At 35.7% G+C, this 11,307-nt stretch overlaps 2 long non-coding RNA genes across 3 annotated transcripts; one reads left to right on the top strand and one right to left on the bottom strand.

Annotated features, from left to right (window-relative positions):
* Positions 1–992: 992 nt before the first annotated feature.
* Positions 993–4,395, bottom strand: LOC103909162 (uncharacterized). Of its 2 annotated transcripts, none has more exons than XR_015515098.2 (4): positions 3,966–4,379; positions 3,541–3,586; positions 3,129–3,255; positions 993–2,171 (listed from the first exon to the last, which is right to left on the bottom strand). It is a non-coding gene; the product is annotated as an uncharacterized LOC103909162 (long non-coding RNA). The 2 variants fall into 2 exon arrangements; XR_015515097.2 differs by having other exon boundaries at positions 995–2,171; positions 3,541–3,604; positions 3,966–4,395.
* Positions 4,396–5,814: 1,419 nt separating this feature from the next.
* LOC141378713 (uncharacterized) lies at positions 5,815–8,923 on the top strand. Its single transcript, XR_015515118.1, has 3 exons — positions 5,815–7,914; positions 8,062–8,210; positions 8,316–8,923. It is a non-coding gene; the product is annotated as an uncharacterized LOC141378713 (long non-coding RNA).
* Positions 8,924–11,307: the final 2,384 nt, after the last annotated feature.

Here is an 11,307-nt window from a genome sequence, read left to right as displayed (position 1 = left end):
GAAGTATTCTTTGTAGCATGTAGCTTCCAGAAGTTTCCAACTGCTTGGTTATAATGCTGATGTTTCATCTTTGGGTAGAGACTCAATATAATATCCATCTGCAGTGTGACTTCAATCGACCGGCATGTTTGTGTGCGTGTGTTTGTGGGTGTGCGTGTGTTTGTGGGTGTGTGTGTGTGTGTGTCTGGGTTACTGCGTCAGAGGGCGGGGCCTCAGGTTTGAAATCTCCCGGGTTTGCGCGTGCACGTGAAAAACTTTGTTTCGTTCGTACGTCATGGCGAAACACCTAATGAGTCGGTATCAAGGCGACTCGTTTGAAGCACTATGATTCGACTCTTTTATAGATGAATCAACAGTTTTAAACACTGTATTCTTACAGATTTAAGCCTTAGCTGGATACTTCACTTCACTTAGAGCTGTGTTACACACTACATGGAGGGGAATTTTCAAAAACCCATAATATGGGCTCTTTAAAACCATGCAGGTTACTATACATGCTCAAATACAGAAAAAGGCATCCAATTAAATAGTCACTTTTTAATTAGGTTTCATGAATTAAAGTTAGTTAATGTTTACTAACATGAACAAAGAACAAATACTTGTACAGCATTTATTAATCATTTAATTAATTGAAATATGTCCCGATGCTATTAAAATCAAAATGCATGCTTGTTAACATTAATGCACTGAGCTGACATGAACTGTACTTTCTTTATATGAAAGATGCTTCATTGTTCTTTGTTCATGTTAGTAAATACATTAACACTTACTAATACAACCTTATTGTAAAGTGTTACCGTCTTCAGAAAGACAGATACTAACTAAATTAAACTAAGTAACTAAATTACGCTTCAACCATCACAGTCTCCAAAATACAATTCCGTTTACAAAGTTTACAAAATACCCATTTTTAAAGTGGCTGCAGTAAAAAAAATAAAAATAAAAAACATCACTCACAACTAAGAATCAAAAGTGAAATACATTACATCTGTTTGAGGTTTTATAGGTTGAGAGAAAAACTTAAGGTAAAAGATGGCACTGGGACAAAGAATCAAGTGTAAAACACTTAAACATCTATATCAGTCTAGCAGTTAAATACATATTTATTTCTCAAACACCAGGTGAGTTTCCTTCAAAATCAATAATGAGGTTTGCTATTGTGAATGAATGGCTTCACTTTCACAATAGTGAAAACTCATGCTATAATCTAAACCTGACATTACTCCTTCACTTTGCAGGTCTGCATGCTAAATATTTAGTAGTTTTTTTTTTTTTGCATAAAGTACATCTATTGTGTTTAGCATTACTGCAGCAAAACTGAGCACCTGTGACAGTGGAACATGTAGACAAATATTTCAGTAAATCATCAAGAAAATGTGTAGAATATATGGTTTGATTCTCTCTCACAAACACAACAGTAAAAGCAATTTGTTATTCCATTATTATTAGTATCATAAAAATTGCATGTTCACATGGGTCTTATAATAATGGCTCACATTTGTGAATGTAGGACCACTATTTCACTATTACATGTCACATTAACTGTTCATATAGGTTCTGTTATTAAGTACTTGTGTCATCCCAGAGACCTGTTAATCTTCAGAACACAAACTAAAATATTTTAGATTAAATGCTCCTCATCCTCTACAGACAGCAATAGTCCCAAGATGGTCATTGTCAAGATAAGGCACAAAACACATTGTCAAAATGTTCCATGTGACTTCAGTGATTTCAACTGTGAACATACCAAGCTCCAACAACACTTTAGTGAGGCAAAACAAAACAGTAAATACAAATGTGTTTGCGTATATCTCTCCCGCATCAGATCAGCATGTGTGTTTACTACGAGCAGTATGCACACACCATGACCTGTTGTGGCAAAGGCGAACAAGTTATTTTTACAGTACTTACTGTGATTTAACCTTTATGACAAATGTACTGGACCTGTTACACATATCTTTTATGAACACAAATTTCACTGTAAAGGATGCTGTTGTTTTGCTCCAGTTATACCTTTAGAGAACACCGTATTAGTCAGACATCCATACAAAAGCAGAGAGTTTGGTCTTGTGTAGCAGAACTGCAATAGATGTCTGTCTGTCTGTCTAGGCTGACACTGGTTTAGGCCATCAGTATGTCCTTGATGACCTCAAATGGAGCTTCCAGAAAACCTGCAATAAGTGAAATACGAGGTTACAACTAAGTTGGTGTCTGCTATTATACAAAGTGAAATTCAAATATTTATTTTTTATTGAATCCAAATTTGTCCTATAATATCGTCACACTCAATAATTTTGACTCATCCATCTGAATATTCCTAACTAAGAGAAGTGAAGAATTAGGTGTGATATCGTCAGGAAGCCCTTCGCCACCACCGGTGCCAGCATTTCCAGAATTCAAATTTCAGATTCTCAAAAAAATTACATTTTTTTTTAACAAAGGCTGCAGTAAAGAATCATGAAACATTCAACACATCTAATAATTACAAGTTGTTGTAAACCATTACATGTACTGTAAAAGCTGTTTGAAGCTTTTTAGACATATGGTTGAGAAAAACTCTAGAAGGAGTAGCACTTCTACAAAAGTCTGCATGTAGGACAGATAATTAAAGGAATAGTTCAAAATGTTTATTCTGTCGTCATTTACTGACCACGTTTAACACAAAAGAAGATATTTTGAAGAAAGCTGCAAATCTATAACCATTGACTTCTATAGTATTTTTTTTCTACTATGGAGGTCAATGTTTACAGGTTTTTAGTTTTTTTTTCAGAATAGCCTCTTTTTTTGTTCAACAAAATAAACTCATAATGGTTTTAAACCATTTGGGGAGTAAAATGTGAGTAAATTTTCATTCTTGGTTGAACTATCTTTTTCAGTTGGAAAACACCAGAATTCTTAAGTACACCCCTTTCGCAAGACAGATGATTAATTTCATTTCTCATCTTAATCCTCAAGTTTTTAATATTTAGATTTATTTAAATGGTATGTTTATTTATTTGTTTTAAGGACATTTAATAAAAACAACTTCTCAATGAGATCACATGTACTGGACCTGCTACACATGTATCACTATTTTTATGAATACAAATTTCACTGTAACAGGTGCTGTTGTTTTGCTCCAGTAATACCTTTAGAGAACACAGTAGTAGTCAGACATCCATACAAAAGCCTTGGCGTGGAATAGCAGAACTGCAGTCAGTCCAGGCTGACACAGGTTTAGGCCATCTGCGTGTTCTTGATGCCCCTCAACTGGACCTTCCAGAAAACCCAGAAAATTAAAACCCATTACACCTCTTATCTGCTACTATACAAAGTGTAATTTAAGCATTAATTTCTAACTAAATACATATTTGTTCCCCAATACTGTCACATATAGTATAACATCACAACATGATTTCACAATAATAATATCAATATAACAATATAATATCACAACATAGCCTAACAATCAATAAACAAACAGATTAGAAAGAGAATATCACCAACCAAAGCATCAAGAAGATTTAACAGATAGCTTAGTTAAAGCTAAAGTAAACTTACATGGACAAAGCCTTTTCCATTCAATGCTGTGCAAGTTAGTGCGTCTCTGGAGTAAGTTACATCTCTAAAAGCAAAAACAACAACAACAGTGAAACGACAGCAGTTCACTTTGTAATAATAACACTAATGATACAGCGTATAAAAAGGATATTGTTTTATAACGTTGCTCAGTAACTTTAAACTGCGTTTGGAGTTTATCGATTTGAATTTGCCATAAAAACGCTCATTTAGAGTAACGTTAAACATGTGACATTACCTCGAGGTTAGCTGCGCGTCACCGGAGCGCAAACGACTAAAAACCAAACTGGAAAGTTTTAAATGCTTCAAAATTCGAAACACTACACCAAGTCACATTTAAGATACACTGTGTGTAAAACAAAATCGGGGGGTAAATAAAACATTAAAGCATCTAAAAACACGCTTACCTCTGAATTCTGCTGCACTGCAGGTCAGTTGTTCGTAATTAAGTGAAGTGAAGCACTGCGCGTGGCCGCGTGCGCCTAGTCCTCCGATACCATGGTAACCAAACATGTTGAATATTGGGTGAAGCCATGACGTTAATTCAACATACAGATCATGATAAAAAAAATGTCAACGTTGATTTGTACAAGGATTTCTGTAACTTTTTTCAACCATTTATCATTCAACATTTTTTCAACATTAAAGCAACTACTGACGTATTTTCAACCACATTTCAACGTTGAAGCCTTGTCATATGCAGGCTGTTTTTCAACCGTTCAACATTAAACGTTCTATCAACATTATTTCAACGTTCAAAACACATCTGACCTTATTTCAACCATATTTCAACGTTGAAGGTCGGTCGTGTGCCGGCTGGGTACATCTCAGAATTACCTAAAAAAGTGTCTAATTAATATGTTCCATCAAAATCAATGGTTTCCTTGATATATCCCCCTATGACATCATCTAACATAGTAGAACCCTAATCATTGGGGAAATGGAAACCTTAAAATGGCTGCCTTTCCTGCATACAGGTTTGGCTGTTTGGAGGTGACCCAGAATGTAAGTAGGACAATATTACTTGTTTGTTAGTTTTAACCATGTAAAATAAACTATTATGATTACAACAAAGTCTGATGTGATTTATTTTAAATGTTAAGCCAAATAATGAAATGTTAAGCTGAATAAAATAAATAAACAAACAGCAAAAATTATTTTTCAGAAATAAATGGAACATTTCTAAATTACACAAAACAGTCAGGTATCCACACACAGTAGATTTGATGTTTGTTTGTTTTTTCAGCCGGCATCTAACTTGTGTGTATAGTGGAAATGGTTTGTGTGAGTTAGTGCATGCTTACTAGCTTGCCTACATAAAAGTGAGTGACTGCCTATCTGTGACAACTACTATCCAGCAGATGGCAGTATCGAACTTATAAGTTGTGATTGATTAATGTCAAAAACAATGCTCTGGAGAGGTATGCTAGTGGATTAGTTTTGTTTTATTTATTTGTCCTTGTAAAAGTATTTTTGTAGTTTGGAAGTTTTTAGGCATGTGGATATGGTTCTTTCAAAGTTTATGGTTGATCCATACCACACAGTTTGCGGCACTTGCCTAGTGCACGTTTAAATTGCAGATTTACTAAAAGGTTTATCTACTTTGTTTTTTTAAGTATGTCTGTGTTGTGACCAAAGTTAACAATGTTGTTTATTGAATTCAACTTTGACTTAAGTGAAAGTAAATGCAGGGAATTTTAACAGATTGCACTCTGAATTAACTTTTAATCTTAGTCGAGTAATTTTTTTGTGAGTTTTGTTCATTATTATGCAGTTACTTTACAGGATTTTAAGTGTTTTTTACCCAGATCAGCGCAAAATATATAGTTTTTTTTTTTATCTTTGGTTAGTTGGTTACTTTCTATTTGTTGATTTTATTTGATATACTTCATTAACATTAACTCGTCATTAGCCACCTTTCATTGGTGAAGCACCATGGCCTCACGCTTGGAGGTGCTGATAGTCATACCAACCGTGTCACACTCTGCAGCAAACCACCACAGTGCATGCTGAAGGACCATGCCCGATGAAGCCAACAGAACAACATCAACAGAAATAAATAACAGAAAAAGAAATCCAGTTGTTCTGAACCAGACCCCCTCCGGCCCTAGGCTGTGTCTAGAAATTTCCTGGGAGGCTGAGGAGTGTGATTTCCCTATATAGTTGGAACACACCCTCTGTCGGTCTGCTTAAAAATGGGAACCTCCTTTCCAGTTGCCCAGTCCAGAGGTACTGTCCGGATTGCCAGGCACCACGGGCCTTACAGCCACATGGCCCACTCAGTATCAATGTTGCCGTTAAGGACATGTCAATGCCTGTGCATGGAAGTGAGCCTGGCTATCTCTAGTTGGTACCATTCAAACTCCCACACAAGTTCAAACTCCTTTCTTCCCAGTGTGGTGAAATTTCATGTCCCAAGAGCCAGTTTCTGTGCCTGGTGATTGGGTTGTCATAGTACTGAACTTCAATTATAATGCACTCCCCCTTATGGCTACCCCTGCGCCATACCAGGCTACATCACGTTCTTTGATGTTGGAGTACTCATAAGGGGTTTTTGAATTGCACTTCATTTCTCTGACCTGTCACCCAAGACCTTTTTTAGCTTGGGAAACCTTACCAGGGGCATTATACTGTGACAATATAGCACATAGGATCACTCAGGCACTCAAAACCTTCCACTACAATAAGGTGGCAGCTCATGGACGAAAAGATTTAAGAACAAATATTTAAAGATTTTTTATGTGTAAGCAGCAATTTGTTAGTTTATTTTTATTTGTGTTTCAGTGAGTGAGGTACCCAATCCTATGGAGTATACTGGCAATGTTAATATAAAAGGCCTCTGGGAGTCAGTGTCCTTTAAAGTCATTTCATTTGGATTTTTTAATGGTAAGACATGATTTTCCCCCTTTTTTTGTAAAAGCATCTCAAATTAGATTATTCAGTACCATTAAATCCTGTTTATCTCTTGCAAATTATTTTAATTGTTTTCCCACACAGTTGGAGAAGAGAATCCGTTCATCGTTGAGCCAACATTTGAGTTTAGGGCTCCATGGATTGGACCACAAAATCTCAAAAATCGGATATAGTTTTAAACACTGAATGGAAATGTAGCGAATTAGCTCAAGGTTAAAATTACCGTGCATTCTCCACCATAATAATGAAGCGAATTATTAACTAAATTCAACTCCTCGTATATTCAGCACCATAATATGTAGCGGATTAGTTTAAAGGGTTGCGTGTGGAAGGGCATTCGCTGGGTAAAAACTTGCCGGATAAGTTGGCGGTTCATTCCGCTGTGGTGACCTCAGATTAATAAAGGGACTAAGCAGACAAGAAAATTATTGAATTAATGTTTAAGCAGGGTAGCAAGATCGAAGTTTAAGACATTCGATTCATAAATATGCACAGGTACCTTTCTTTATACAAAACAAAACTTTATTGACTAATTTAACAAAAACTAACATCTAACACAAACACACATTCATACAAGTGTAGAGAAGAGTAAAAGAAAGTAAAGTGAGAGGTTGAGAGAATGCAATGATGGAAAACCTTGGATTTTGTAAGACCAAACCAAGCAAACCAAAAATAATCAATTTAACCCTTCTATTGTCTTTTTAGGGTTGCATTCAGTTTAAAACATTTGAGAACAAAGTTTTTACTTGCATTCTTTTGTGATGTAAAGAAGCTCCCTCTGTTGCGCACCTGGCTGGCTGGTTGTATGAATCAATAAAGCTTTAAACAGTTATAATTGTTAATAATTGCTGCTGTTGTTGTAATTATTTTAGGAGGATGGTCAACAGTTATGTGCTCATGTGGAGTCGTCTATAGCCTAAAATTCAACAATAGAGCGACTACATTGATTAAAGGGACTACATTGATATTTTACATTAATGGCATCATTTGCCAAATGTTTCTATTCATGATTTTGCAAGAGGACAACTCATGGAAATCTGTGGTATCCACTGGCGCTACTATTTGGTCCTCATGAGGAAAGACTACTAAGCCCTACAAAAGACAATATTTATTTAGCCAAAGAAGGAAAGGTCAAAGTTAATCTTTTTTGGTTAACAGAACCAAAATATCCTCCAGATGTAAATGGACATCCTAGCAACTTTTAAGAAGAACTGTTCAGGTACCAGAACTGACAGGGAAAGTGAATACACACGTTGTAGGACAATTTTTTGCTCAAATGGAGAAAAACAACTATTTTCTTAACATGATGGCTCCAAGTTCTCAGATTTTTCTTATATGAAACCTAGTTTATCATCACAGCACCAAGCTTAACAGATCACAAGTCTGGACAAAATACATAAGTCAGTGGGAGCAAAACAAATCAACATGAACAGCTTATCATTGGTAAAGCAATATTTCCACCACATTGTTTGTTTATGGTTTACAAACATAACTCACCCGTGAGGACTTCTTGACACTAGATGTACAGAATGTATGTCTGACAATTGTAATAGGATTAACTCTTCTTCCTTCCTTCCTTCACTTTTTTAGGTCCTCAAGAAATAGTACATTTTGAAAGCATGCAGAACCAGGTTCCTACTGATAATCTGCTCAAGGCTGAAGCTATTACTACACTGAATAATGTGAGGCCTAGCATGAACTGCTGGCAGCATCCATTGAGTGCAGAGCTACAAGAAAAGGTAATGAGCCAGATTGACAATAATAACAGTAGATTGATTGGTAATATAAGGGTTGTTGATTACAATAGCAATGCTTGTTGTATCCATGTGTGTTATTTTTTTCAGGTTTTACATGTACTAAATGAACCCAAGGATCCTAAAGTACACATTGTTCGCGTTTATGGCCAAACACTCAGCCGTGAGGACTTCTTGACACTAGATCTACAGACTGAAGTAGAGGGCATGGTAGGTTAATGGGATAATAGGTACTTATTTGTCAGCTTTTTTTTGTTTTGTTTTTTGTATTGCCATAGATTGTTTTTCTTTTACAGATTTTACATTTCTGTCTGAGAGTTATTTAACAAATTGGATATATGAGGGCAAAAGCAAGCAAAAAGAAAATCTTTAAACAGAATGTGAATTAGAGGTGCTCTTTTTAGAGGTAGAAAAACTGTGTTATTTGCAAGTTTGCCCTCCGCAATTAATAACAAAAGAAAAAAAAATTGAGTTTGAGAGTTTAGCTGATGTGGTTAACGCAGTCGAGTCTGAACATCGCACTGTGATTGAATTAAAAAAGAAATGGTCAGATGTAAAGGTGTAAAATTTTGTAGTGTCTATCTAGACTAAGTGCAAATAGCACACCTCAGTGGAATGAGCTACATGTAGTTGAGTGGTTCTCACCCATCACTGTTTGATTGACAGAGAAAACATAACTAAAGAGAGCGACTAACAGCATTGTGAGTGGCTTAGCTTGTTAAATGTATGGCAACATGTCTTGACACGATTAATTATGAACTCGGTTCGAATCCAGCGTCTGATGAACTCATTCTTCTTTTTTACTCCGCTACATTTTATATTTTGCCTACTCTTCATCACGAGAAAGACAAGTAGGAATCATTAATAAGTGTGTGTGTTATGTTAAGCGCATTTGAGCATACCATGTTATTTGCATATTTATTGAATTGAAATGTTTCTGATTCACGTATGCAAATTCGTCTTCAGATGGCACCTTTATAGCAATGTGCATGCAGGCGATCACTCTGATTACATTGGGAAAACTGGCGATCACTGCAAATTGCGTTTTAATGTTTGGCTGGTCAAATGCATGCTATGGAAACCTTATATACCCGCTAGACATGAGGATGATCACGTCCCATACAGCTGCCAATGCATGGCGCAAAGATACTTTGTAGTGTGCAATTTAACACAATTGCCACTAGGAATCGCCAATGGAAATAAAACAAACACACAAAAGACGTTCGCCAGACCTCAAGTTGCCCTGGACCAACGCACATTCTCACGTTCATTTCATTGTTAGTAAATCCAAAAGAGAGCATGAAATGTGGCGTACGCAACATTGATACATGACTTACTACCTCTAATTTGCTGACCCTATGGATTAATTTCCAGCAAGTTTATATATATATATATATATATATATAGTCCTTTTTAAATGTTGTGTAAATCTAATGAGGATGGGCAATTATATATTTTATGTATATTTTTTTAAGTAAGATCCTGTCTGACCAAACCAGTTTCAGATACCTAATATGATGTTGTAGTATCGCTTGTTTAGAAGCAGCAATTTATAGTTAAAAGTATTTTTTTTAAATGTTCAGATTATAAAGCCAAAGCAAAGACAGCTATTCTTAGGGATGTCCTGATCCGAGATTGATATCGAAAATTCGTCTGATATCAGTCTAAAAAATATTATCGGACTGCGTTAAAAATCTCCGATATAAGCAGTCTGATTCGCTCTAAACTCCATCACAGCTTTTCAATCCAGCAGCGTCCACAGCCAGCATGCAAAGCCCACGTGATCACAACACTGCTTGCTAGCAAAGTCCCTTTAAGATTTAACATGCTCTTCACACTAAGTTATGGTGTATTGCGATAGAAATTTATTGTGACTGTAGCACATGCTGACGCGATCAACAATGGCACATCTGTACTGGTTTAATTAACTTATGTCAAGTGAGTCATTTAAAACATTTAAGTTACAATTCGGTCATGGCATATTGTGGTTCATCCAGTGTGATACCCAATTCAACACCAGCGCTTCCCACATATAAGACTTTACCTCAGCTGCCCAGTTCTGTGTGCATGAGTAACTCCACAGACTCGGGTGCTATGCTGCTTCAGACTTCAGAGACGTGTTGGATGTCTGACTTAGGTTGAGTTGAGCGCGAGGACATGCAAAGAAAAGCCTTTTACTAAATAGACTGACCCAGCTCATTATTTAGGGTGACAATACATCCTCTTTTTACTGGACATGTCCTCCATTTGAGACTTAAAAATGCATTCAGCCAGGATTTCTAAATCGCCTAACATGTCCTGGATTCTGCTTTCGTTTTCTATAGCTGTCATGTAAAAGTTGCTAAATGCTAAACATTTCTGTTGTTTTAATTGTCTGTTAAATTAGAATAAAAAAACATTCTGCTGCTGAGGGCCATTACAGTTTAAAATAAAGAATGGTATTATTTTCTGGCAGAAGTAAAATTTAATTAGAGGCGTTTCCATAATAAATACTTCTTTTAAAAGCCCAGAAGATAAAGTGCTCTGATAAACAGATTGCTTTGCACATCAGTTTGCAGTTCTGTCTTTATTTACATTGTTCACTTTTCCCATGTGGGAAGTAGGGTGGAATCTGTGCAATATATTATGCAAATAAAATTATTTTTGAGGAATAAAATTATTCTTTAAAGTCACATTATTGTATGTGTTGTGGAGAAAAGGTTTGTTTCAATCCGACTACTGCAAGTATATTTATGTTAAAGATAATATGTGCAATATATATTGTTCTAAAATTAATAATGATTTGTTTGGAAACATTGATACAGCCATAATCTTGTAACAGAAATAAGCTCATTTTATGAATGTTAATAATCAACAATAACGGTTTATTCTTAATTATTAATATTCCGGCTTAAGTTTCTGTCAATTTAGTCAAACACACATATGATTGTATATGATCCTGGCCGCTCGACCCAGCGAACTCTCAGATTATGAATATTAATTATCAACAATAACAAATTATTATTAATCATTAATATTCTGGATCAATTTATTGTCAATTTGACCAAACAAACATAACCAGAGCCACCGCTCTTCCGAGCAG

Source organism: Danio rerio, chromosome 18, assembly GCF_052040795.2.
Source record: "Danio rerio strain M-AB ecotype USA chromosome 18, GRCz13ab, whole genome shotgun sequence".
In the NCBI taxonomy this organism is placed as follows: domain Eukaryota; kingdom Metazoa; phylum Chordata; class Actinopteri; order Cypriniformes; family Danionidae; genus Danio; species Danio rerio.
The sequence above is the reverse complement of the archived record's forward strand: the minus strand, read 5'-3'. Positions and strand labels throughout refer to the sequence as shown.